At 45.9% G+C, this 25,634-nt stretch overlaps 1 protein-coding gene across 1 annotated transcript in view; it reads right to left on the bottom strand.

Moving 5' to 3' along the window:
- SERPINE2 (serpin family E member 2) overlaps window positions 1-24,839 on the bottom strand; it is a 61,407-nt gene extending 36,568 nt beyond the window's left edge. The window contains exon 1 of the mRNA XM_032857343.1: window positions 24,634-24,839. The gene's annotated coding sequence lies outside the window, so the exon portion shown is untranslated. The remainder of the gene's footprint in view (window positions 1-24,633) is intronic.
- Window positions 24,840-25,634: the final 795 nt, after the last annotated feature.

Genomic DNA, 25,634 nt, shown 5'->3' on the forward strand with positions numbered 1-25,634 from the left:
CACATTTATATAGCTAAATCTACCAATTAGGTACTTAAAGGCAGGGATTAACAGTTTATTAATTTTTTTTATTCCCTACATTTACCATAATACCTGGCATAGAGCAGGAACTCAGTATTTATGAAACACATTGTAGTTCAACGGAAATTACCTGTTCCAGCCACTATTCGAAGTAGCAGCAGCAACTGTTAGTGCTAATTAAAGAAAGAAAAAATCCAGTTTGCTTAAAACGTGTAGAGTACAGAGGGGGCGCGAGAGGCTCAGGCAGTTAGCATCCAACTCTTGGTTTCGGCTCAGGTCATAATCTCAGGGTGGTAAGAGCCCCACACTGGGCTTCGCACTAGACATGGAGCCTTCTTAAGATTCACTTTCTCCCTCTTACTCTGCAACCTGCCTCCGCACTTCCTCCCTTCCTCTCTTAAAAAAAAACAAAACAACAAAACAACTTGTGGAGTACATTCTTAAGTACTCAAGAATAATGGCCATCATTCAGGGAATGTCTCCTATACACCAGACACCCTACCTAGAATTTTGCATATTCAACATCTAGCTGAATCCTCAACTTCAGCAGACATTAGTATTTATACTTTACAGAGGACAAAAACGGAGGCCCAGAAAAATTAAGTAGCCTGCCCAGATCGTGGGTGGTGAAGACACATCTGAAAATGGACATGCTCAGCCAATGTGTCATGCCGCGTCCTGTGATGGAGTTTCAAGGGTCAACCTTTAAAGGGGAAAAAAAAAAAAAAAAAGAAGAAGAAAAACTGCCTTCTTTCTACCTCTCTGTCCTGCACTTAAATCATCAAATACTAGGAGTAAACAAGTGACCACAGCTTTACAAGGCACAAGAATTGAACAGAATGTTTTTACTCTAATGCAGTGGTTTCTCCACTGGGAGGGTGGTGACACTACCCCCCAGGGGACATTTGGCAATGTCTGGAGACATTTTGGGTGGTCATAACTGGGAGGGGTGCTACTGGCATCCTGTGGTTGAGGTCAGGGATGTTGCTAAACATCCTACCATGTGCGAGACAACACCCCACACAAGGAATCATCTGTGTGTGTTAGTGCCAAGGGGGAGAACCTGGTTAGCGCACAAGAAAGCACACTTTCCCACTCTCCCCCCAACACTGTCATGCCGTGACACACTGACTTTCCTTCATTTGGAATCAAGGCTTCTGTCTGAAGTTAAAGATGGTTTCCTGTCACAGCAACAACTGCACGGACACCAACTGTCATGGTGGCTTTCCCGAGGATTCTGCATCCGAGCCTTTTCCATGTGGGAGAGGACGGAATCCAGTGGCTTCCCTTCTGCGAATCCCAGTGGGGAAGGTCTGTGTTACTAGTATCTAAAGCTCTGGGTAGTTGGTCCATCCCATCGAAGCACCTTCACCTACAGCCTGTTGTACAGAAGTTCTGCGGCAGGAGGTGTGGGGACGCCCATGTTACACCAAGCTTTGAGCCATAAGCATCGGGGAAGGCATTTCCACCAGGCACTGACTCCTCCACAGGAGAAAGGGTGAGTCCCTAAGCTTCCCAATGCTGTGCAGCCTCTGGGAGCCCCTGACAGCATCCCCATGAAGCAGAAGCAGGGAGCCGGGGTGACATAACCAGGCTTTGTCCTCCTCAATGGCTGCCTGCTTTCCCGCCAGCCACCCCCACTGCAGGCTTTTTGCTAAGCCACGGCCAGCTCTATCATTCAGGCTCAGGGAGCAGAACTACCAGGTACAGAAAAAAAAACCTAAATCACTCACACATACCCTAAATTATTCTTAAGGCCACTGTACTTACTCCCTGGGAACTTTCTGCACTAATTACATCTGGTTATGTGCTTTGCTAAGCAAAATGGAGCCCAAACCCCTCTTTTCCTCCCTTGCCTCAGGAAAAGGGAGCAGGGCTCAGCTAGAGGAAAAGGGGACCCAGCAGGTGAACGCTGAATTGGATCTCCAAGAGTGCCCTGCGCCACATTACCCACAAATGCCACCTGCAGGAGCTCCTGTCCTGTCTGCGGGGACGCCCTCTTTTTCTCAGAAGGAGGTCTAGAGTGAGTGGCTGTGAGGGCCCCTGCATCGGCAGTGTTAGGAGAGGATGTGGGCTTTAATCAGGCAGGAACTGGAAGAGGCATGCATCCTCATCTCAGCCAGTGGGCAGAAGGACAAGGAAGCCCATATTCCTCTGTGTAGAGAGGACTCTAGTTTTTTACGGCTCATATTCACAACTTGATTCTTTTGCAGTCAGGGGGGGGATTTCCAAGGCTGGCAGATAAAGAACGGCTTGACAGTAGCTACACTTTGTCCACTTACTTCTCACAAACATTAGTGGATACCAGTGAGACAGGCACGGTGCCAAGGTGAGAACATCAACAAGATAGACTCAGCACCTACTCTCTCAGAACTGAGGGCTTGGAGCCAAGGTTCTCAGCCTGGGCAGGTGTGTCCCTCAGGGAACATCTGTAGACACTTTTGGTTGTCACAACTGGGGAAAGGTGATACTGGCCTCTAGAAGGCAGAGGCCAAAGATCTTGCTTGACATCCTACAAGGCTCAGGAGAGCCCTGCACTACAAGGAGTTGTCTGTTCCAAATGTCAACAGGGCTGAGGGGGAGCTCTGAGGAAGGGCCGCATAGTGGGGACATCAGAGTGTGAGCTGGACATCATGGGACAAAGGGGGACACAAAGGAGGGCAAGAAGGAATATTACAGACAGAAGATCTCAAGTGCAAAAAAGTCTTGTGCTAGGAGGTATCATAAATTGTTCTGGAAACTGAGACTCTGGAAATACCATTCTTTGCACACTATCATCATCCTATAGTGTTTCTAAGACGAGGTCTATTCTGGGGCCATAAATGTGACAACCTGCTCATGACACACACCAGAGACCAAATTAGACAGGAGATGGAAGAAACATACATGCTCCAATGTCCATCCTGTCCCACTGCCTTCTTTCTCAACAATTAGACCACTGCATTAGGAGAGGCAGGAATCAAAATTCTATTTGGACTTGATACTAAAAGCATGACTCAAAAAAGGAAAAAGTGATAAACCAGACCTCATCAAAATTAAAAATATTTGCTCTAAGACTCTATGAGGTTGATGAAAAGACAAGCTACATACTGGGAGAAAGTATTTGGAAACTGCATATCTGATGAAGGACTAGTATCTACAATACATAAAGAACTCTATTAATGCAACATTAAAAGAAAAATCGAACACTCCAATCAGAAAATGGACAGAGAGATGGATAAATGTTTCACTGAAGAGAATAGAGTGATGGCCAATAAGTTCATGAAAAGGTATTCAACATCATTTGCCATTAGGAAAATGCAAATTAAAACTACAATGGGCTATCACTACATACCTAACAAAACAGCCAAAATAAAAGTTAGTAATAATGCCAAATGCTGGAGAAGAGGCAAAGAAACTGGGTAACTCACACACTGCTGGTGGGTATGTAAAACGGTACAGTAAACTCTGGAAAACGGTTTGGCAGTTTCTTACAAAACTAAACATGCATTTAATCATAAAATCCAGCAATCTTGCACATTTATGAAGCCTCATGTTCACACAAAATCCTGTACACGAATGTACATAGCAGCTTATTTGTAATAGTTGCAAACTGGAAACAGCCCACATGTTCTTTACTGGGTGGATGCTTAAGGAAACTGTGGCCCATCCACAGGCCCATCCACAGTGGTGTCCACACAGGGGACACCACTCAGCTTGAAAGGAATGAACTCCTGGTACACTCAGCAATTTGGATGGATCTCAAGGGAATTATGGTGAGTGAAAAAAAGTCAATTCCCAAAAGGTTATATACCACATGATTCCATTTATAAAATATTCTTAAAATGACAAAATTATAAAGATGGAGAACATACTAGTGGTTACCAGGAGCTAGGGAGGCTGGGAGTGTGTGGGGGGGTGTGACATGCAGGGTCCTTATGATGGAGCTCTTTGCTATCTTCCCTGTGGTGGTGATACACGTGATAAGACAGCAGACAAGTAAGTGTGCACACACACACACACTTTGAACTGCAGAAACCTGAGTAAGATGGATGGCTTATACCAATGTCGATTTCCCAGCTGTGGTATGTACTATTGTGTATAGTTATGCAACATATTAGCACTAGGGGAACTAGGGAAAGGGTACAAGGGATCTCGCTGCATCATTTTTTATGACTACATATGAATCTACAACTATCTCAAAATAAAAATTAAAAAAATAAATAAAGTAAAAAACAAAAAAACCTTACCTAAAAATGTTTGTCAGCCAACAAATGCACCTGAAGACATCTTTTTTAAATTTACTTTAATTCTTTTCCCAACATGGCAAACATGCTAAGAAAAACTCAATATTCTAAAAAAAAATGTTTTTGCATGATTATGCCTTTTCATAGTTCTTTGATTAATCTTCTTGGCCTCTGCAGGCTCCTGAGACAAACCACCCAAGCTCAAATCCCAGCTCTGTTACCAATTAACTACATGACTTTTGACAAGTACTTCACATTACCGTGCCTCAGTTTCTTCATCTGTGAAATAGCTATGTATAATAGCAGTATTGCCTTATGAGCTGTTGTGGAGAATAAAAAAGGGCAGCACATCTCAGGTTCTTTAGACAGTTCTTGAAGATACTAAGAGCTCAACCAAAGCCGGCTTTGCCATTACTGCCACTTACTACCATCATCGTGGTAGCTCAAGAGTCCTTGGGTCTCTCCTCAGCCTCTTAAGGTCCTCACGCCAACCTATCTTCATAGTTCTCTCAATCATAAAATATCCCCAATTTCCAATTTTTAAAAATCAAAACGAAAATTTAAAACCTGACATTTCTATTTGCTTGCAGTCTTTTTTCAGTTGTGGGCTGTTTCCTTCATTTCTTTGCTGGAGGAGGAATTCAAAGGTCTAGTATGTGACTTTATCAGAGCTTGACAGCTGGTCACAAGTCCTCAGGGAAGGTAGCCTTGTGCTCTGGGGGCAGCAGCTAGGGTCCATGCAGCTTCCAAAAATGGCCCTGGTGATGGGGTCAGGAAATGACTGATGGCCACTGGGTGACTTTGACTTGGACTCAGGCTCTGGGGACTTTCCTTATGTTCTTTCCAAGACTGCCAGGCTCAAGAATAAGATAAAATGTTTTCCTTCTGGCTAAAGCTGAAATAGGGTGGGATTAGATTAAAACAATTTTAAAAATTTTTAGTGTGGTAAAGCCAGATGAGACCTGCCTTAGTGGTTGAAAGTCTCAGTGGTACAAGTCTGATGGTAAGCTGACTCTCATCTCTGTTCCACTTGCTTAGATAGAAAAATATCTAATATAGAAAATGCTTGATAATTTCCCAAAGAAGCCATTTAGAAAGAATTCTGAGCTACAGTGGAAAGCCTATTATGATGGTAAGCAGAGAACAGAGGTACTACAGGAGAAATACCTTACATTTAGTAAGCAGGGCTGACTCGTAGTAAGTAAAAAGACATATAGAAGTCCCCTCACCCATTTTCATAGAAATTCTAAGATGGGAGGAAAGAGTACACACTCATTCCTAAGCCTGCTGTACTTCCAGGTTCTAGAACCCAGTTGGTGCAGGACCCCATCCATCCAAGAATCTAAGCTGAAAGTGTTGGAGTTACCCTTCATCCTTCTCTTCCCCATTGACCCATCAACAAACTCTACCACTCTATCTCTGACACAGTTCCTGAATGGTCTACTCTCTCCACCTCCTTTGCCCCCAGAGTCAAGCCACCAGCATTCCTGGAATAGAACATGAGTCTCTTATACTCAACTCATTGTCTGTACTACCCCAGTGACCTTGCTGACCAGGAACCTGACCATGACCCTCAGCACCAAAACCAGTGTTAAACCCTCTAATGGCAGCCCTAACTCTTACCATGAAAGAAAATTCCCCCCACAGCCTAGGAGTTGACCTGCCTTGTCAGGATTTGGCTTTCTTCCAGAGACACACTTTCCTCTTGGCTGTTCACATGATCTGCCAGGCTCCTTCCAGCCTCAGGCCTCCATGCCTATGCTCCCCCTGACTGGAACACTTGTCATCTCCCCTTCTCTTTGTGCCTGTGAGTGAGGGGAGCCTCTGTCTGTCCTGTTCACCACTCTTCCCCAGCATCCAACATAGCACATGGGGACACTGAGGTGCTCAATGTGTCAAGGCATTGATGAAACAGCCAAGTTTTCAACCATGACCTTAACTTCCTTTATGTGCTAATGTTAATTACAGAAACCGCCATGTTATGAGCAGGTTGTATTCTAAAGTATTTGGGGAAGTCTTTTTTTTTTTTTTTAAAGGAATTCTAGAGCAAGGCTTCACAACTTGGGCACTACTGACAGTTTGAACAGGATAATTCCTTGTTGGGAGGGACTGTCCTGTGTAACGTAGGTGTTCAGCAGCATCCCTGGCCTCTACCCACTATATGCTAGTAACAGCCCCCACCCAAGTGCAACAACCAAATGTTCGGAGACACTGACCAATGTCCCTGAGGTGAAAGGGAGGTTCACCCCGGCTGAGAACCACCGATCCAGAGAAAAACTAAAAATTGGTGGTTAGGACTTTAATGCTGACCACAAAATACCTAACTAACCCATACTTCAAATCACATTGAGCAATAATGCATTCTAACAATCACCTAACCACCATTTACAACATCATTTCAGTGAGAACATGCATTCCAAATCCCCAGTAACGTTTATAAACAACCACAGGGAGGTTGGCTGGTCCATCCTGAGCATCAACTTAGCTTTCTGCATCAGCACTATAGGTGATGTCTGATACGAGATGGCTGGCAAAGCATGGTAGGGAAGGAATGGGAGGTAAGAGAAGAGTTGGGGGAAGGTTGGGGTTCCCCATTTACCTGACCTGATCTTCTGTCTGTGTCTGGTATATGCAAACAGAAGAGAGAAATAAGGTAATGCCTTCCTGCTTGGGGTCTTTCGTGAGAGCACAACCCACAGAACCCTCCAACAGTCAAGCACCCTTGGTCTTTTCGTGGTGTGGCACAGCCCAGGAATGAAATATGAAGGACTGAATCTCAATATTTCCTGTCCACCGCCCACCCCTCTGACTAACATAATGCTTGAGCTTGGAGCACCACTCCAGGAATGCAAAATGACATCCTAGTTTTTACCTGCCACACTGCAACAATATTTTCAATTATTGGTTAAACTGCAAATGCCCCATGAGTCATTTAAATAAATCTCACATGTATGAAATAGTCAATTGTGTTCTCAGAGCAATTCCCAGCTGTAAAAATAGAGCCACACGGAACATATTTTTTTTGCAGCTAATTGAAAATACTGCACATATAATGCATGATTTAAAGCACCCAGGAGGAATTTCAATTTGCATTCCCTATTTTAAAATGTACAATCAAGAGCTGTCTTAAAGTGCCCTACACATTTAAGTCAATATTGCTTGCCTGAAGCCCCAACCACTTCTACATTTTCACACTACTAATTGATGACTGAGGATTTTAATGCTCGCAGCGACTTTTAAAACAATAGTTTTAATAGGGCTGCATTTCCCCGAGAAAACAAACACTCTTAGACTTGACTGGTTCAAATCTCTGCAGCCCAGACAAAACTCCCCAAATGGCAGTGAGATGCCTGCCAGGAGTAAGGGACTGTGTAGAACATCCTTCACTCAGGAATCCAAACTGCGATCTCTTCAGTGCCCACAGCACTGCCCTGGAGGGAGAAAGGATGCTTCAATATTCTTGATGGTTGATCAAATGGTGGCTAGCAGAGTATGTGGCCATAATGAGAGGGGCTGTCAGAGTAACAGGTGCCAAAGAAGGAGTGCCCAGACTCTTGGGTCAGGGGAAAGGGAGTTGCAAAAGTCACGATCATTTTCCATTGCTGCACAATGCTCATGCGTTTTCTCAGTCAACAAGAGTTTCCTTGGTCCTGCGCCCCAAGTAAGTCACAGTGGTAGAAATGACAAAATGAAGGGAAAGCACAGTCTGACCTTAAGAGCTACGGGAGAACCAGAGACAGAAGTACTTAATGGAGTAAGAAGCCAAGTGGACCTGATACATAGTATTGAGACTTCCAAGCAAATGAGAAAAGTGTTAGTTAGCCTTATTTTACATTCAATAGCACCGCATTTGACCATCAGTATCTCTCTATAGGGAAGATTAGTCAGACGAGATGAAAACCAGAAAAGCAGCCATAACCTCCCCTCTCAAGACAAGAGTGACCAGCAATGGCGGCAACTGACAAGGAATAACCAAACTAGCAGAGAATCACAAGCACTGGAATTTAAAGCAACAATGGACACTCGATATATATTTATTCAATAAATGACAGCACCACTCACAAACTAGTGTTGTTCCTCAGGTATGTAAACTTTAACCCCTAGCTTTTGTTCTACAAAGTTAAACAATAAAATTTAGAAAAAATGAAAAGATGCAAAAATGACCTCTTTTAATAACTTGTCACCAAGGGCTAATGTTTTATATTTTCTGTAATTAAGACACAGACGGCCCTGCCACTTGAGAATGAAGGCATCCCCAGCACGTGGGGAACTGTGCTGACAATACTTAGCCTCCAGTGCTCATGGACTAGGAACTTCCCCACAGGCCATTTGGAACTGACCCAGACTGAGTTCTAGGACTTGGACCATCGATTGTCCCATGTGCAAAGAACTTTCCCACGGCAAGTGGGCTTTCTATGAAGACTTCGTTAGAGTGGGGAGTAGGCTAATTAGCTAAAGGACCATCTTCTTAGTCTTCCATCTCTTATGAGTCTGGTAACTGTGAGCCTCTCTGCTCTGCAACATTCCTGTGGCTCCTGACAGAATCTGAGTTTTTCCTCGGTGCTGCACACTGTGCACCCCCCAAGCGAGGCCATCTCAGAGGAGCCCACTTGAGAAAGTCCGCCTCTCTGACATCATGGAAATAAAATACGACAACGTTCACTGACCCATCCTGTGTTTTCCTTATTCCTTTGGCACCACTGGGTACTTATTTATGATCTTTTTTTCCCAGGCAAACAAGAGGAAGGTAGGAAAGGGCTGAACTTGTGTTGAGGAGCCTGAGAAGGAAGAAAGTGCAGGAAGAGAGCAGTATGGCTTCATTGGCCTCCTGACCCACCTCCATCCCCTGGGAGGTTCAAGGACACAGTTCAGGAAACAAAGGCTTAGGGAAAATGGACAGGCAGCATCTCTCCTACCCTCCCTCTAAATAGATTAATGATGTTGTATTAATGGGTTCGGTTGTGGACACAGAGCCATTAGGCTCCATTTTTCATTAGATGGCTATGGGGCAGCTTTGAGGTAAAGTTTTGGGAGCCCCCAGAAGTGATCCTGTGACACCTGGGCACACTTTTCTCTCTCTTCCCTCAGTTTTGTGTCTAGTTCTGATGACTAAGTCCCCTCTACCCAGGCGTGGCTCGAGAGACCCAAACAGGCTAACCCCATCTAAATCTCAGAACGAGTTTTTGGTATTTATTACAAGTGAAATAGTCATGCAGGGGAGGTTGGGAATGGGTGTAAGCTTCTCTGGTCCCCTCATTTTAACTTCTGGGGGGAAATCATCTGAGGCAGACATCTTCTGAAATAAATATACACGTAACTATAGGCATAGGATCTGGAGATACTTCTGAAGTAGGAGGAGGGAATGAGGGATGGGATAAGATAAGAGAAAATAGTTAATAACTTTAAGAAAATCTCTTCTGCCATGATCTCAGATTCTCTGCTCACTTCTTTCAGTACAAAGAGTTTATAAACAAACAAAATCCCAAAGTAATATTTTAAAAAGATGAACCCTCTATGTTTACATGTTTATTTCCGGCAAGCAACCATGGAATGAGCAAAGTTCTGCAAAGCTCAGAAACCATCTGACATGATGGGAAGCACGATTCCAAACTTGGCTTTAGCTACCCAAGTCCTGAGGTTCTTCCTTTAGCCTGACTTCATTTCTCTTGCTGAGCTCCCCGCTAATGCCTTCTGAAAGGATTTGGAAGGGGGTATGCTCAGCCAGTTCACAGGAGAAACCTGCGTCAGCATGAACACAATTGGGGGATGGGCCTACAGTCTAATCCTGGGCCTGCCTGCGTCGGACAAATTGCACTGGCTGAACTGCATAGACTGTGACTCAGTTTCTTCATCTGGAAAATCAATGACAACCCTCCTCTCCCATTCTATCCCTCAGAAGGTTGCTATGAGGATCACAGAAGACACCATCCTGGGCAATGACGTGACAACTCTTAGGCATCGCACAGCTTTTCTTCACAAGAGCAGCTTTTTACGTTCCCACATCCAGCACTAAGGCAGAAGAACAAGGAATTCTGGAATTAAAAATCGGTGACATAATGAAAGTTCTCCTTATTTCAGCCTAAACTCTGCTGTAAGATATTGATTGCATGGAGGGATCTCTAGGGATGGGGGCGCTGAGCTTCTTTGGTTATGAAATCACATTTTATGGGGGAGAACCATCTCCCCAATATCTCATAAGCAGCTACGGAAATGACATTCACTAACAATGGAGCTGGGGAGTAGCCGCACAGGAAACGGTTGGAGGGAAGGGCATTTATAGAGCTCCTACTGCATTCACAGCCCTGTAAACATGTCATCTCACTGAATCTCACATAAGCCCCTCCGGATACAGCTGAGGTAACAGAGAAGCAAGGAGACTGACTAATCTGCCCACATCACACAGCAAAAAAACCACACGGATATGCCCACAAGTCAGATGCTGCCAGAGGCTTCTCCCAAACAGGGCAGAGCTGCTCCTGTCACCTGCTTCTTCCTTGTCCAATCCCTGGTCCTTTCATTTCCTGTCAGAGCTCAGCATTGGCATTGACCCCATTCCCCAGCTTTCATCTTTCCTTTTGCTCCCACATGGTGTTCCCAGCGTATCTGATGACCCTCTCCCACACTGGAAAGACACCGTCTCATAGGGTGAAAGTCTTTATTTCTTTAAGTTCTAATCCCCATATGTGCTTGAGTAGATGGTTAGCTCCCATTTAAGACAGACCTCCTCTCTTTACCAGTGAGAAGAGCCTCAACACCTCCCGTTCCCACCCACCTGAGTTTTGGTCAACCTGACTAAATAAACTTCATGAACATGCGGAATCACATATATTATGATCTAGAAATGGCACTTTTCTTTCCGGTCTCCCCTTCCATGACGCAATTTTACTCCGCGTTTTCCCAGACATCTTCTCCAAGCCTGTCATCACTCCGAGTTGTCTAACAACTTTCCCAAGCACATCCTCTTTTTGTCCAAGCTGCCTATGATACAGCACTTTTCAAATCTATGTGTCATGCTGTCACTGAAAAAAACCTCTCCTAAGCCATAAGAAGCTTTTCGTAGGCCTTCAGGACAGTTGCCCTCATAGAAGAAAATACATACATGATTGCCATGTTACGGCATGTTACTGTGTGACTTTTTAAAGTGGCTTAGAGTCTTCATGAAACTTCATTTACCTGAGAATAGCTATCTCCTTGGAAAACTCATTTCTTCTCCTTTCCAAACACAGAGCTAGGGCTACACTTCCTAGCCTCTATTGTACGTGGGAGTGTCCATGAGACTGAAATGTATTTGATGAAACAGGAACAGGAATGATGTATGCCATTCTCAGAGTTGGCCCACCAAGAGTCGCCATATGCAATCCTCCATGATCTTTCTGCTTCTACCAGCTTGACGCTGACAAGCATCATGACCTTGGAAACCACCTGTAAATCAAGTGGAGCCGGAAGGTGGAAAGAGGCTGGCTCCCTGAATCACCAGTTTTGGAAGAGACATGCCCATATCGGGCATTATGCAAGTGGAAGTTTGTGCCACAGTACGTATTTGGGGTTATTTATTATAGCAATCAGCATTATCTTAATGAACACAGCATTCAAAATTAGGCAATTGAGAAGTCATGACCTCAGGAATAATGACTAAATCTGTATTCTAATTCTGTGCCTTTTTTTTTTTTTAACCTTCTTGTATGGTACAACCTCTATGAGTCTTCAGAATAAATACTGATTAAGGGGATGGCAGGCTTATGTGCTCTTCTCCCTCTGTTCCTAGACTCATTCATTAGTCTCATCCATCCAGGGCTTTTGGTGAACTCTGACTAATGAACTTATCATGATCTTTGCAAATGGGAGACTTTGAAAGGCCCCTAAAATATAGCAACCCCCAATTTCCCTGAGGAATGATTCTGGAGAAAATTTTTCCTTTTGTATTCACGCACAGAGTTCTCAAATGAGAAAACACTTTTTTTCACAGAGAAAAATTATACATTTTGATGCCTTTTAATGACTGACTAAGGAATCGCTTTGGCAGTTTTGCCTTGCGTGCCTGCCCCGGAAGAGACCCAGCTCTCATGCAGTTTTACATTCTCAAGTGTCTTGTACTCATGAGCATTCAATGAAAGGGAAGTTGTAATGCTTTACCCCTTTGCAAAGTTGCCCACTAAAATTCAATTCAATTCTATTTTTTTCTTTCTTTCTTTCTGAGAACTGATCTCTCCTCCATGAAGGAGTTATCTCCTTGTATTTACTCATGGAGAGCACTTGAGAGACTAAATGGCCTACTCTTATTATTCTTATTACAAATTAGTAAGTAGCAATCAACAAAATTTAGAGCAAAAAGGGTTTTGTGGAGAGTAAATACAAAAGGAAAAAAATAAGGACTGCATTACCCATGAGGGCTATCTAGACATTTGCATTTATCACCTACTTGACAACATTTCACACTGTGCATAGACTTAACTCTCCCATGCATGACCACTGGCAGTAACAGATATTTAAGAACCTTCTATCAATAAAGGGCTTTAGCATTAGCACTGCTGAGCCTCCTACACTCCCAGAAAGCTGGGCATTCCTACCTTTACTTCATGCAGAAGGAAAGAGAGACCCAGAGACTATCCATCACTTGCCCTCATTCCCAAATCTCATGGACCCTCTGGATTCCTCATCTACAGAAAAACCTTGGGTTGCCAGCCTTTCAAGGCTGTCAAGAGAAATCAGGGGGAACATGCCTGTAAAGAGCTTCCACAGCCCATGACTCATGGTGGCCCCACAACTAGACTAGTCATCGGGGTCACACACTGCTCTCCTGGAGTCCTTCACCACAAAGCGGGGGGGGTGGGGAGAGGGCTTCTGCACAGCCTTTCCAGTGACTGAATCCACACTAACTCCCTCCGGTCTGGTCTCCTAGACATCTCATGCAAAGCACTCATTCTGGCTGTGTATTACTGACCTAGTGCAGTACTGGGGGTCAGTCAGACTGATGGCTCTGCTCCAGGGGAAGAAGAATTGATCACCATGGTACTTGATGATATAAAAAGCTAAACAATTTTGAGGTATTTTTACTGCTGCACTGAAATCCTCTACAGAAAATGTACCCCCTTGTTGCGTCCACCCAGGACAGTGTACCATGGTTTCTGAACTGTTAAAGCATCACAGATACGCCCTTTCTAATGGAAACATATAAGACCCTCAAAGGTCAATCAATGTTGTGGAGACTTCTGTGTCCCTCAGAGCACCTGGCTGAAAAACTAGTTTTTAAACCAAATGCACCCAAACACAATAGGGCTGCCACTTTGAAGTCTTGTGCGGGGCAGATGCATCAGGAATAAGTCTTGGGGAATCTCTTTACTCTCTGAGAATAATCCTCTTCAGGAAGATGGGGCTGAACAACACAGAGAAGAGGAGACATAAATCAGTCAAGTGGTTCTAAGGGATGGATGGTGAGTGTCCCTAAGTCAGCGGGGTACTCTGAGGGCTAATCAAGGGGAGGTGACAGGTGATGGCAGTTCTGGCTGCTGTACCCAGACTTGGCGACTGCAGAGGTGACAAGGGATAGGAGCAGAGACCCGAGTTCTCAACCTGCCTCAGCCCTGATCTTGCCACGTGATTTAAGTCACTATTTGCTATCTCCCTGTATGTGAAGGAGGGACAGTGCTAGCTTTCTCTACAAAGAAGGGAATAACCTCATCAGCTCCATTCTCCAGCTCTGGAAATGAAGCCCAGAGAGGAAAATATTTTGTGGACATCAAATGACTAATTGTAGAGCTGGGGTTTAAATGCAGGTTCATCCGATTCCCAAGTTCACCTTGTCCAGCATGCTCTGACCTCTCACGTGTGGAGCTCTGCACTGTTGCTCAGACACCACTGTCTAGTCTCAGTCACTCCCTGAAAACAAGGTTTCGGGATGAAAGATCTGCGGAGATACAAAGACTTGGAGTGAATATCCCATGGGTCAGATTCTCAGCAGGGTGCTCCACATACGCTAATTTCTGTTTTCTTGCCTGCCAGCTAGGACTAATTTCAACCTTCCAAGGGTAGCTGAGATTCAATAAGCTCATGTATAAAATGTGCCTAACAGTACTTGACACACTGATGATCCATGCTCTTTCATTTCCTTCTTCCCTTTTGGGCTCCTCGGAGTCAGGTATTGTGTAAAGAACCGAGGAGGATAAGAAAGACCAAAAACCCTCAAGGGTTCCTAACAGGGCAGATAAGACACAAAAAACCACAACACAAGACAGAGAGGAAGACAAAAAGCATGATTTTGCCACTGTACATGGAAAAACTACATACTTATCCTACCCAAAAGAAATTGTAGGTTAATGAGTAACACACATGCATGGAAACAACTATGTGTTCAGTACTTGCTGGATTAATTCACCATGAGTATGATCAGCACTTTGATATTCATGATTTACCACTGTGCTGCACAAGGACATGTTGGCTATGCATACTTTGGCATCTCTGGCCAATCCTCTAAATTGCTATTTTAATTAAGTGTTATTAAGAAGTGAACACAGGTTTGGCATAAGATGATAGGAGTCTATCAGTAAATTAATTTCAAAGAGAAAATCCACACCTTTAGGGAAAGGAAGCTCTCTTTATAATTAAGTCATCACACAGAATCAATCTCCCTACCACCTCGTATTCCATTGTCCGAGCAACAATTCAGGTGTGGGCATACACCGTGTGCTGTACAAAGTCCCAAATGGCTATCTGCCAGTAAAATTCTAAAATATCTTATTAATGGCAGCAGAAAATATATTTCCTATCCGGGAAAGTTTGCTAGGGCTCGTCCAACATTCATAGAACTCTTCCGTATACGGAGGGAATCAAATCATCATTAAATGACTATGTGTTGAAAGTATATTCAATATGTGTTCAAAAATGATTACTTCTGGGGGCGCCTGGGTGGCTCAGTGGGTTAAGCCGCTGCCTTCGGCTCAGGTCATGATCTCAGGGTCCTGGGATCGAGCCCCGCATCGGGCTCTCTGCTCAGCGGGGAGCCTGCTTCCTCCTCTCTCTCTGCCTGTCTCTCTGCCTGCTTGTGATCTCTCTCTGTAAAAATAAATAAATAAAATCTTTAAAAAAAAAAAAATGATTACTTCTGGGTTTTTGGATATTAGTGGATATCACTGGATATAGGACTTTTTCACAGCCTGGAAAATAAGAACAAAACGAGAAGACTCTGGGTACCACATTTGCAAAGACCCAGATATTAAACCAAATAGATTATTTTTCTGCTGCAGAGACATTTATTAATTCTTCCTAACATACTATATAAAAGTACCCAAGCTGACAGGGCTAGCCTGCAATGTGGCCCTAGAAAGACCTTCTGGTAACACAACTGTTTACATTTCCTCACACAGGTTTAAGAGGGAGTTTATTACCCGTGCTGGCCATTCTTGGCCCCACAGCCAGTACTGGAAGAGCTGGAAGGCTGGCAAAAGGACAGATGACCAGCTGATTGCTGGGAGTACTCCCTACAGAGACTGTTACGGGTCTGGAAACCAAACATACAAACACACACAGCAAGCCCCTCATTGACTGGATCAAAGACACAATGACAACCGGAGTCCCAGAGGAGAGAAATGCTTACCTGGACAACTGTGACACAGAGAACCCCACCGCCAGGAAGGCAGCTCCGTTCCGGCCCCTGTGCTCCACACCTAAAGCATACATTCCACTGCGTCCTTCCAAACTTAAGACACAGTTACCTTCATGTCCAACTCACCAATGAAGAAACCGAGGCTCAGAGACGTTTATGGCCTCCTGACCCCAAGCTAGTAACTGACAGAATCTAGATTCAGACCAGTCTATTGGCCTCCAAACCCTCCATACACTTAAGTACTATACTATACTAAGGAAGGAGGGGGGTCAGGGGAGGGAAGGGAAAGTACACCATTTAGATAGACAAATTTGGGGGGGGGGTAACTATTAAAAAAACAAACAAAAAAACTATAAAGGGTACCTGGGTAGCTCAGTTGGTTAAGTGCCTGACTCTTGGTTTTGGCTCAGGTCATGATCAGGATCATGAGATTGAGCCTAATGAGCTGCGCATGGAGACTGCTTAAGATTCTCTCTCCCTCTTTTCCCCTCCGCCCCTCATCCCCCTTCCTGTGTGCCTGCGCTCTTTCTCTCACTCTCTCTTGCTCTCAAAAAAAAAAAAAAAATGTATAAAAACAAAAATTAGATCTCAAATAATATTCTAAGCTAAACCTCTATACCTTTGTGAAGTTCAAGTAGGTATTTTTTAAAAAGATTTATTTATTTATTTGAGAAAGCATGCACCACAAGTGGGGGGAGGGGCAGAGGGCGAGGGAGATTGGATCCTCAAGCTGACTCCAGGCTGAGCAAGGAGCCCCACCAGGAGCTTGATCCCAGAACTGAGATCCTGACATGAGCCAAAATCAAGAGCCTGCCACTCAACCAACAGAGCCACCCAGGTTCCCCTCTATTGGCATCTTCTAAAAGTCATGTCACAGCCATTGTTTGGTTACCTCGACTTAACCCCAGCTCAGCCCAAATTATTCCCTCCACTCTGGGTAAATGCACTCTACCCTTTCAGTCCAAAGGTCAGTACTAATTTTAAAGTTTGAGTCCTAGGGAAAAAAAAACAAGTGTCTAAGAAATAAACTGGGCAGGGGTGTGGGGCAGCAACAGGTCTAAAAATAATACTTCCAACAGAAGGCAAAAATATTAGCTTCTTTCGGGTGAGTTCTGGTTGTGTTACTGAAGGTTATCTAGCAGCCAAGTGAGAAGATGGTCTTTTGAAAGGAGGCATGTTGTTTGACAAGAAGTTATTTTGAAAAGCTACAGATATTGATGAGGTATAAATCTTTGAAAATTCATGGTATCAGCTCACAGTTCGCACATTTACACACCTGGGTTCAGGCTCTGGCATTGACACATACAGGCTGAAGGCAGGACCATGGATACTTCAGCTGCTGCCAACTCTTCTTTCCCAACTGAGCGAGTGGAGGATACTATCTGTCCTATAGACACAGATGAGGCTCCAGGAGACAACAGAGAGCCTCTGGTCAACTGAAAACAAATACTAATGGCAGTTGGGGTAACTAGTCTGTCCAGCACACCCCTCTCAATACTCCTCCCCTCCTGACCACAGGTTTGAACATGTGACTCAGAATCTGGCCAATCACAGTATCCCATTCCTCTCACCACAGCCATTGGTCCAGGGAAACGCAAATGACCTGAACTGAGCCAATCAGAATGCCTCCCTAGGATTTTTCTAATTGGAACTGGAAGGAAGCCCCTCTTCTCTCTTGGGTCATTAGGCTGGTCCCTGAGAGGACGAAGACCACCTGCAAAGAGACACACACGGAGAGAAGAACGCCCCAAAGCCCTGAATCTCTGGTTTCAGTCACCTCCGGGGCCAGAGGCACCCCCACCATCTCAGGGTCTGTGGCGTAAGCCACTAGGTCCTCCCTTGCACCCCATCTTTTTGCATCACTTACACTGATTGGGTTTCTGCGCTTGTAACCAAAAGATAAGGCAGTCGTTAATAGCTCATATAATCCGAACAGTGACCAAACCTGCATGATCGTTTCTTCCTAAGCAGATTCCTTATTTCAAGAATGAAAAATAAATTTAGTAGAAGAAGCAAGCACTGCCTTTATTTATACAGCATTTTCTCAAAAGAAAGGAAGAAAAAACTATTTTCATTTGCAGTCACCTTAGTCATTTTCAAGTGGGCTTCATGTTGGGTGTTAAACGTTCTCACATACCCACACCCACTTTCAAGATTTGGTCCATAAAAACTTAGGCAAAAACAAGTGGTTATTTTCTCTGTAGCTATATTAGTTGGCACTAAATAGAAAGGAAAGTTGGGGGTGGGGGGAGAAAGCACTGATGCTATTTTTGGTATGCTCTTAAGAGAAATTCCCCAGGTTACCAGAGTTCTCACTGCAGCAAGTGGGGGAGGGCATTACAACAACAAAACAAAGTACATTTCCCAAGATTTGCAGTAGCTACAAGAAATCCTTTCTGCCTTTTCATAGGATTTTTTTCCCTTTTATATTAAAATCTCCTCCACACTATCTTTCTCCCAAGAATTAACTAGTAAAAATAGAAAGGTACAGTGGGTTCTGATTCTGGAATTATCCCTCCTGAGGCAAAGGGCAATGTCTGAGGTCAACCTGAAGCGAGAGCATGAGGTGTTCCTGGGCTGACCTTGAACTGGGGCCTGCACCCCAACCTTTGAAGGAATTCAAGGATGAAACAGGGGACATAATTGTCCAAATGCAGGAATGAAATTGCAAACAGAGGACTGCTTAGGCTCAGTGTACATCCACATGCACAAAAAAGAGCCCGAGAAGCAACGCCAACTTCTCTGGACTGGGCTTACATCCAGACCTAGAAACCTAACAGCAGAATAAGGGGAGAATCACTGACTGTGTAAATAGACTTGCCCTGTTGGGTGAAAGGCAGCATTTCTCAAAAGAGAAATAAAATCCTACTACTCTTTCAGTGCTCTTAGACAAACTGTGAACTTAGAGATAAGAAATAAGCTCAAGATGTAGTTTATTGCATTTGCCTCTATTCTACACCTAAGGGTAATTTTTTTTTTTTTTTTAAACCCAACATTGACTTTCAGATCAGACATGCCATCTACTCATGAGGAAAAATGGTTTGGGAAAGAGAAGATAGGCACATTCATGGATAGAGACAGTGGTTTACAAAGATCAAGTATAGGGAACCCAATTTATTTAACATTTTTATAAACGCCTTTAAGTGGGAATATAAACTAAATCCCCATTTTGGCCCTTAACACTATTTCTGGATACTAAAGAGCCAAGCTGAATGATTTCATAGACTTAAGAGAGAGAGAGAGAGAGACGATAAGAATTTCATGTAGATAAACATAAAATAATGCATTTAAGAAAAAATTTCATCTAGATCTGATCTTTATGAGAAAGCCAGACCAAAGAGGAAAATAAGTCAAGAAGTTATAGGCTCTTATTTTTTAAAATTTTTATTTATTTTTTTGAGAGAGAGAGAGAAAAAGAGAGAGGTGGGTGGGGGGAGGAGTGAAGAGGGACAAGCAGACTCCTCACTGAGCATGAAGCCCAATAAGGGGCTCTACCTTACAATCCTGAGCTCATGACCTGAGCTGAAATCAAGAGTTGGATGCTTAACTAGCTGAGTCACCTAGGCGCCCCAGGTTGGTTGTTCTTTTTTTTTTTTTTTAAATGACATATTTGATTTCATCACACCCATTGTATAGACAAAAGAATTAAGTTCTAGATGATTAACTATACAAATTATTGGCAGCACAGCCCACACCTCTCCCAATGTAGGGCTCTTTCCATCAAACTTGACTGAAGATATTAGTCAAAAAACTAGCAAGGGAAAAAAAAAAGTCAGCTAGAGGGCATGCATCACCATCATTGAAAAGGTTAATGGAAGCCAGAGAGAATTCTCCTACCTTGTACAAGCCACAAAATAGGGAGTATAGCCCAGCCAGTGGATCTCAAGGAAGACAGAACCAAGCCAAAAGAGGTTCAGATACGGATAACTGAAGTGACTATAGGGACAGAAGTACTCCTGGCTTAGACTTTTGCTTTTTTCTAAGTACGTTCTGTCTCAAAAAACATGACTGATCAAAAAGATTTTGATTTTTTAATTTCTTAAGCATTTTTCTGCTGTGAAACCATATATATTTACTACAGAAGTACCAAAACAGAAGTGGAGGTCCTGGTGTGGTGGGGGCAGGGGAAAGCTCCCCTTCAAGTCCAAAAGACAAGTATTCTTTCGTAAAGACTTTAGTAAACTTATGAAAAATATAAATATGGTTCAGTTCAGATAGCCATTAAGTGCCTTTGGATCATGCACCACTACAAGACCAAATGAAGCTAAAACACAGGCCCGTCTTCATTGCACTTAAGAGTCTAGTGGGGAAAGCATGTAGCTACAACACAGTACCTGCCATCAGAGAGGCCTCCCCGGGGTAGGGCATACATGTGTGCACACATGCCACACATGCCAGAGAGGGTTGGGGGTAGCGATTTTCAGGAAAGACGTTATGGAACAGATGACACCGGACCAGAGTGTTGAAAAGGGGGAAGTTAGCCAGATAATGAATGCAGAGGATGGAGAAAGAGAATTCCAGGCCGAGGTCGAGTAGGAGCACAGGCAAAGAGGCATGGCAGCCCCACGGTGTGAGGAGCTTGCAGGAAGCTTGGTTTTGCAAGAAAATAAAGTTTGGGGACTGGCACGAGGCAGGGAGGTAGGAAGGAGTGGAAGGAAACTTAGACTTTGTCAGGTCATTGCAAAGGGCCAACAGACCAAGGAGTTGCTGGAAGGATGGTGGGGCGCCGTGGCAAGTGCCCCGGCTGAATGTGGAGAAGTTCCGCGACACAAGGTCCAAGGAGTGACCTCAGGAGCACAGTGTAGGACTCTGGGCATCAGGGGTTAAATGGAGCCTGCCATGTTCCAGGGGTCTCCCTACTGTGGAATCCACTGGGTCCCATCTGCTCCCAGGGCAGTTTTAAGGAGGCAGGAGGGTGGTGAGGTCTGTGGGAAGGGTTTACAAACAGCAGAGATGGCATCTCGGCACAGGTGAGGTAACACTGGAATTATGTATTCCCCATTCTCCCTATAGGAGTTCAAGGTGTGCTGAGAAAAGGAGGGACAGTCCATTGTAGAGACAATAGCTTCCCTTTGCACTGGAGCTACCGGACCAGATACAACAGAGCCTCTCCTTCCAAGTCAGGGTTTGTCCCAAACACAAGAGGGACACTGAGTCTTTATCAGGAGGGACCCCAGCTGATTTGGATTTGGAGCAACTGCAGAAAGTCACCCAGCACTGCTGTGGGAGACGGTGGAAAGGGGTACATATGCTAGGATGTAAGAAATCTGGCGGGAGGCTGCACAGTTAGGCACCAGGGTTTCACAGGCTGCTGCTGGCCTCCTGGCTGCTAACTCAAAAGCCTGTGGGAGCCAGGGGACTACCATAAATGAACACCGTGGGTCCAGGGAGAACCAGGAAGCAAGCAACAGCCAGCGGAGCTGGGTGTTGGAAAATCCATGTGAGCCAAGTGTTGCCACGTGGGAATGGAGGCCTCGTGTTCCAGGTCTTCTGATTTTTTTTTTTTTAAGATTTTATTTATTTATTTGACAGAGAGAGAGATCACAAGTAGGCCGGGGGTGGGGGGGGTGTGGAGCAGGTTGCCCGCTGAGCAGAGAGCCTGATGCAGGGCTCGATCCTGGAACCCTGAGATCATGACCTGAGCTGAAAGCAGAGGCTTAACCCAATGAGCCATCCAGGCACCCCAGGTCTTCTGATTTTTAAGAGAAGTTATAAATGCAAGTGGCATTTTAATATTTCTAATATTAACTCAATTTGTCTATACTTTGTGCAGGCCAACAACACATCTGCCAACTGGAAATGGCACACTGGCCACCATTTTGCTAGTTCTGGACTTGGAAGCAGGGCCAGGCCACCATGACTACAGCAGAGGGCTAGGTGATTTCACAGCATGGAGAAGCAATATGGGGGGAGTGTCTGCATGTGCGGAGTGCTGGAGAAGTCCAGCGTTCCCAGAAGTTTTCTGCTTTAACATCCTGCTGACTAGCAGAGCCACCACCAAAAACAAAGAACAAACAAAAAATTTTTTGGCTGATGATGGAATGGGTATGGGGTGGATGGTAAGAACTAAAATCAGTCTTGGACTCACTCCGGGATTTTTTTGCCTACAAGGTGTGGATGGGTAAGCCACTGGACTGCAGATAACTTGCTGGACATTATTCTGGAAACAGCTGAAGCTGAGGAAAAGTGCTTCACTGAATGACTCTATACAGAGCAGAAGAGAGATCAGGACAGAGCCCTGGGTAACCCCGGGAGGGACTAGAGAGGCAATGGAGACAGAGGGAAAACCAGGCACTAGGAAAGAAAGAAAAAGTACCAGAAAGGAAGGAAAGGTCCATATCTAACGCCCCAGGGAAGTCTAGAGAGAATCTGCAGGATCGCTGTTTAGGAATTGTGGGGTCTTCTACTCTGGGGAGACCCTGGCCAGCTCACAGGGAGCTGAGAAGAGAGCAGAGAATAGGGGAAATGTTAACTTATTTGAGAAGCTGGGGAGATCCAATGGTTGCTGGAGAGCAGGTGGGGGTACAGGGACAAGGGAGATGATGGCATTCTAAAAATAAATGCTGTTCAATTAGAAAAGCGTTCATGGGGAGACACTAGGCAGTGCCAAAGGGAGGCCTTCTCTCTAATTTTCCCTGAGTTTCCTGCCCCAACTTGATTTTTCTTCTATTATTCTACCCAATTCATTTTATCATAGCATAATTATGTTTGCTTTTCATCTGTTTCCTCCCACAAGAATGGCAGTTCCAAGACAGCAAGGATCTGCTGTATTTATCACACTTCAGGGCCAGGCAAAGCACCTGGACACAGCAGATTAGTTGAAGAAGATGTCCTGGATGAGGGGGTAAATTTGGAAAAGTCTGTAGGAGGGAAATGGAGTAGGACATGGGCATACTTCAATTCAGTGGCCCCTACTTTCCAGGTAGAGTGGGCCATGAAGCCACCTGTTAAACTGGAAGGAGGGAGGGGAAGAGGTCTCTTATATTGAGGAAGAGTTGCAACAGGAGCACCAGTTGGCAACCTGGAAGGCAGGAGCTTGTGACTGAGACATTGAGATGCTGATGTTTCTGATTTTAGAAGATGAGCATCTCTGAGCGAGGACAAGACTTAGATATAGTTAGAGGACTCTGTTGCTAGAGTGGGTGGAGGTCACTGGATTTGAGATGGTCAAGGAAGTGGCAACAGACAGCATTCCCTAAATGGACTTTGGGACCAGAGGGGGAGCAAAAGCCAAGGAGCCAAAGTCCCTGGAGGAGAATGACTGGCTGGCAGAGGATGGCTACGTGGAGGGGTAGGTGGGACATGGTTCATTTCCAACTCTAATACCTCAGTCTCTCTCTGGTATTTATTCACCCATGTGGGGAACTTCAAAACTAACGTACCCTGGAGACTGTCATTTTTGTTCTTTTAAAATTACACTAATATATGAAGTCATAGGAGGCAGAGATTTTCTGCATAGATTCATTTTTGTTTAGAATAAAGGATGTATGACATCTTTATGACCTTCAGTAATTGCCCTACCCTGTACAATATTTTCAAACATCATTTTAATCTAGAATCAAAATTTGGGGGTTGAAAGGATCCTTAGATTAGTTAGGCTAACACCTTCATTTGCATAGCTGAAGATAATTTTTGCTGAAATACTGCAAACAGAAATACTGATTTAGATATGCAGACAGCATTGAAAGTATCTTCAATTTTTGAAGTGTGCTTTAGATATACAAATTAGCAATGCTTACATTCCTTACAGTTATCTCTGTTCAACTTTGGATATAAAACCTCCAAAGTACAAAATTATCACGTAAATTGTTCCCAAACAGTTCAGAGAAGTAAACTGCTTCCTGGCTTAAAAGAGGCAGTCAGACCTTCAAACACCTTTTTATGTTGATGCTAAATATAAGAACGATCCCTGCAAAGTGGTCAAAGCAAGACACAGCAGCCTTTGAGATTTCTCAAGAGAGACACACATGAAGATTATTTTTCGTTCATTAAAACACTAAAACCTTCAATAGCATCTCCCATATCACCTGAAGGTGGGGTGCTGTCTTATGTAATAGAAGACTTCCATCCCCGATCAGTTCGTCGGCAAATCAAATACCTGATTCCGCCCAGAATTTCTGAGGACTTTCACCTTACCTGTAGCCACTAATCAATGTCTCGATTCCCATTTCTACAGATGATGAAAATAGCAAAAATCTGCTCCATAGGGCTGAACTGATTGCCAGAGGCCAATTTAAAGGCTCTCCCCCCAAACATCGGTCACCCCCACGCTGCTTGGGCAGCGGTAACCACAAGAGTCGGTTTGTCTTTCCCCATCGGGCAGCGCACACGCAAAGTACAGGGTAGAGGAAGGCTGCCTAGTACGTGGGTACCTCAGGTTCAGGGTCACCGGCGCCAGCAAGGATGAGCCGGTACAAGCAGCGCGGGCCCCGGGACTCCCAGCTGCAGGCACACCTGGACGCCACAGCCGTCGCGGCCCCTCCTCACCCGGCCCGGGTCCTCCTCGGGCTCCCCGCGGGCCGGGTACAGAGCCGGGCGCGCACGCAGTCTCGGCCGAGGCAGCCCGAGGGAGACTGAGAAAGTTCCTCCGCCTCGACGTCGCCGCCCCGGGGCCCCGCTTGCCCCGCTTGCCCCGCACGCCCCGCAGCCTCCGGGCCGGGCGCAAGGTCGCCGAGCGGCATGCGCGCAGAGCCCCGGGACCGTCGCCGGCGCAGGGGGCACGCGGGCCGCGCCCCTCCAGCCCCCGGGCGCCCGCGATCGGCCGCGGGGCGCGCAGCCGGTACTCACCACCCCTCGCACGATCCCCAGGTGGCGGCGGCGGAGAGCGCCCCGAGCCGGAGCCGGAGCCGGAGCCGGGTGGCGGCGGGGCGGAGAGTCGGAGGACGGAGAGCGGCGGCGGCGGCGGCGAGGCAGTTCGGGGGAGCAGAGAGGCGGCGGCGCCTGCACTCGATGCGCAGCCCGAGCTGCCCGGCAGTCCCACAGCGCGAGCTGGGCGGCCGCGGCGGCGGGGGCTTTATCGCCGCCCGCCCCGCCCCCGCCCCTTCCTGCCGCCCCCGCCCCCGGCCCGCCCCGCCCCGCCTTCCCGCCGCCTCCTTTGTGTGCCAGCGGGCCGCAGCGTCCCCGCGCCCGCACGCCGGGACGCCCCCACTCCGGCCGCGGCCTCGCGGATGCCGCCCCCAAGGGCTCCACGTCGTGGGGTTGCGCCCGGAACGCGCCCGGAGACGCGCCGAGCCCGGGGTGCGGCGCCAGTCTCCGCCGAGCTGCACGTGGGTCGCCGGGGTCCGGGTGTGTGTGGGGACAGGGAGGGACCCAAGGGCTCGCGGCGCGTCCCGAGGACGCAGGCAGGTCGTCTTGGCCGCCCCCTGGGGGAGATACGGGGGGGGGAGGGGGTTGCCCCGGGATAGTGCCCACCGGTCTGGGTGATGGGGATAACGGTGTCGGGTCGCGGCCCGGGAGGGGCAGATCGCCCCTCGAGACGCTTCGCAGGGTGCCCCGGAGCCGACCTCTGGTCGACTGGTCGGCTGGTCGCCGTAGGCAGATGGCAGACAAGGGAATCTAGAAATCTGGATTCGTGTCTGCGGTGACAGCGTGAGGTACCCGCAGAGTCCTGGGAATCCGGCCTTCCCAGTCGGTAACTACAACGGATGGGACCTTGTGGGCAACAGAGGCTCATATCCCAGAGGCGGGCGACATATCACCCTCTGGCACCCAGACCTCGTATATGCAGTCCTCCTTTGCGTCCACCCGGGTTTGTGGGGACACAACTTTAATGACATAATTTATGTTAC

The sequence above is a fragment of the Lontra canadensis genome, unplaced genomic scaffold, assembly GCF_010015895.1.
Source record: "Lontra canadensis isolate GAN:19392208 unplaced genomic scaffold, GSC_riverotter_1.0 scaffold13, whole genome shotgun sequence".
Classification (NCBI taxonomy): Eukaryota; Metazoa; Chordata; class Mammalia; order Carnivora; family Mustelidae; genus Lontra; species Lontra canadensis.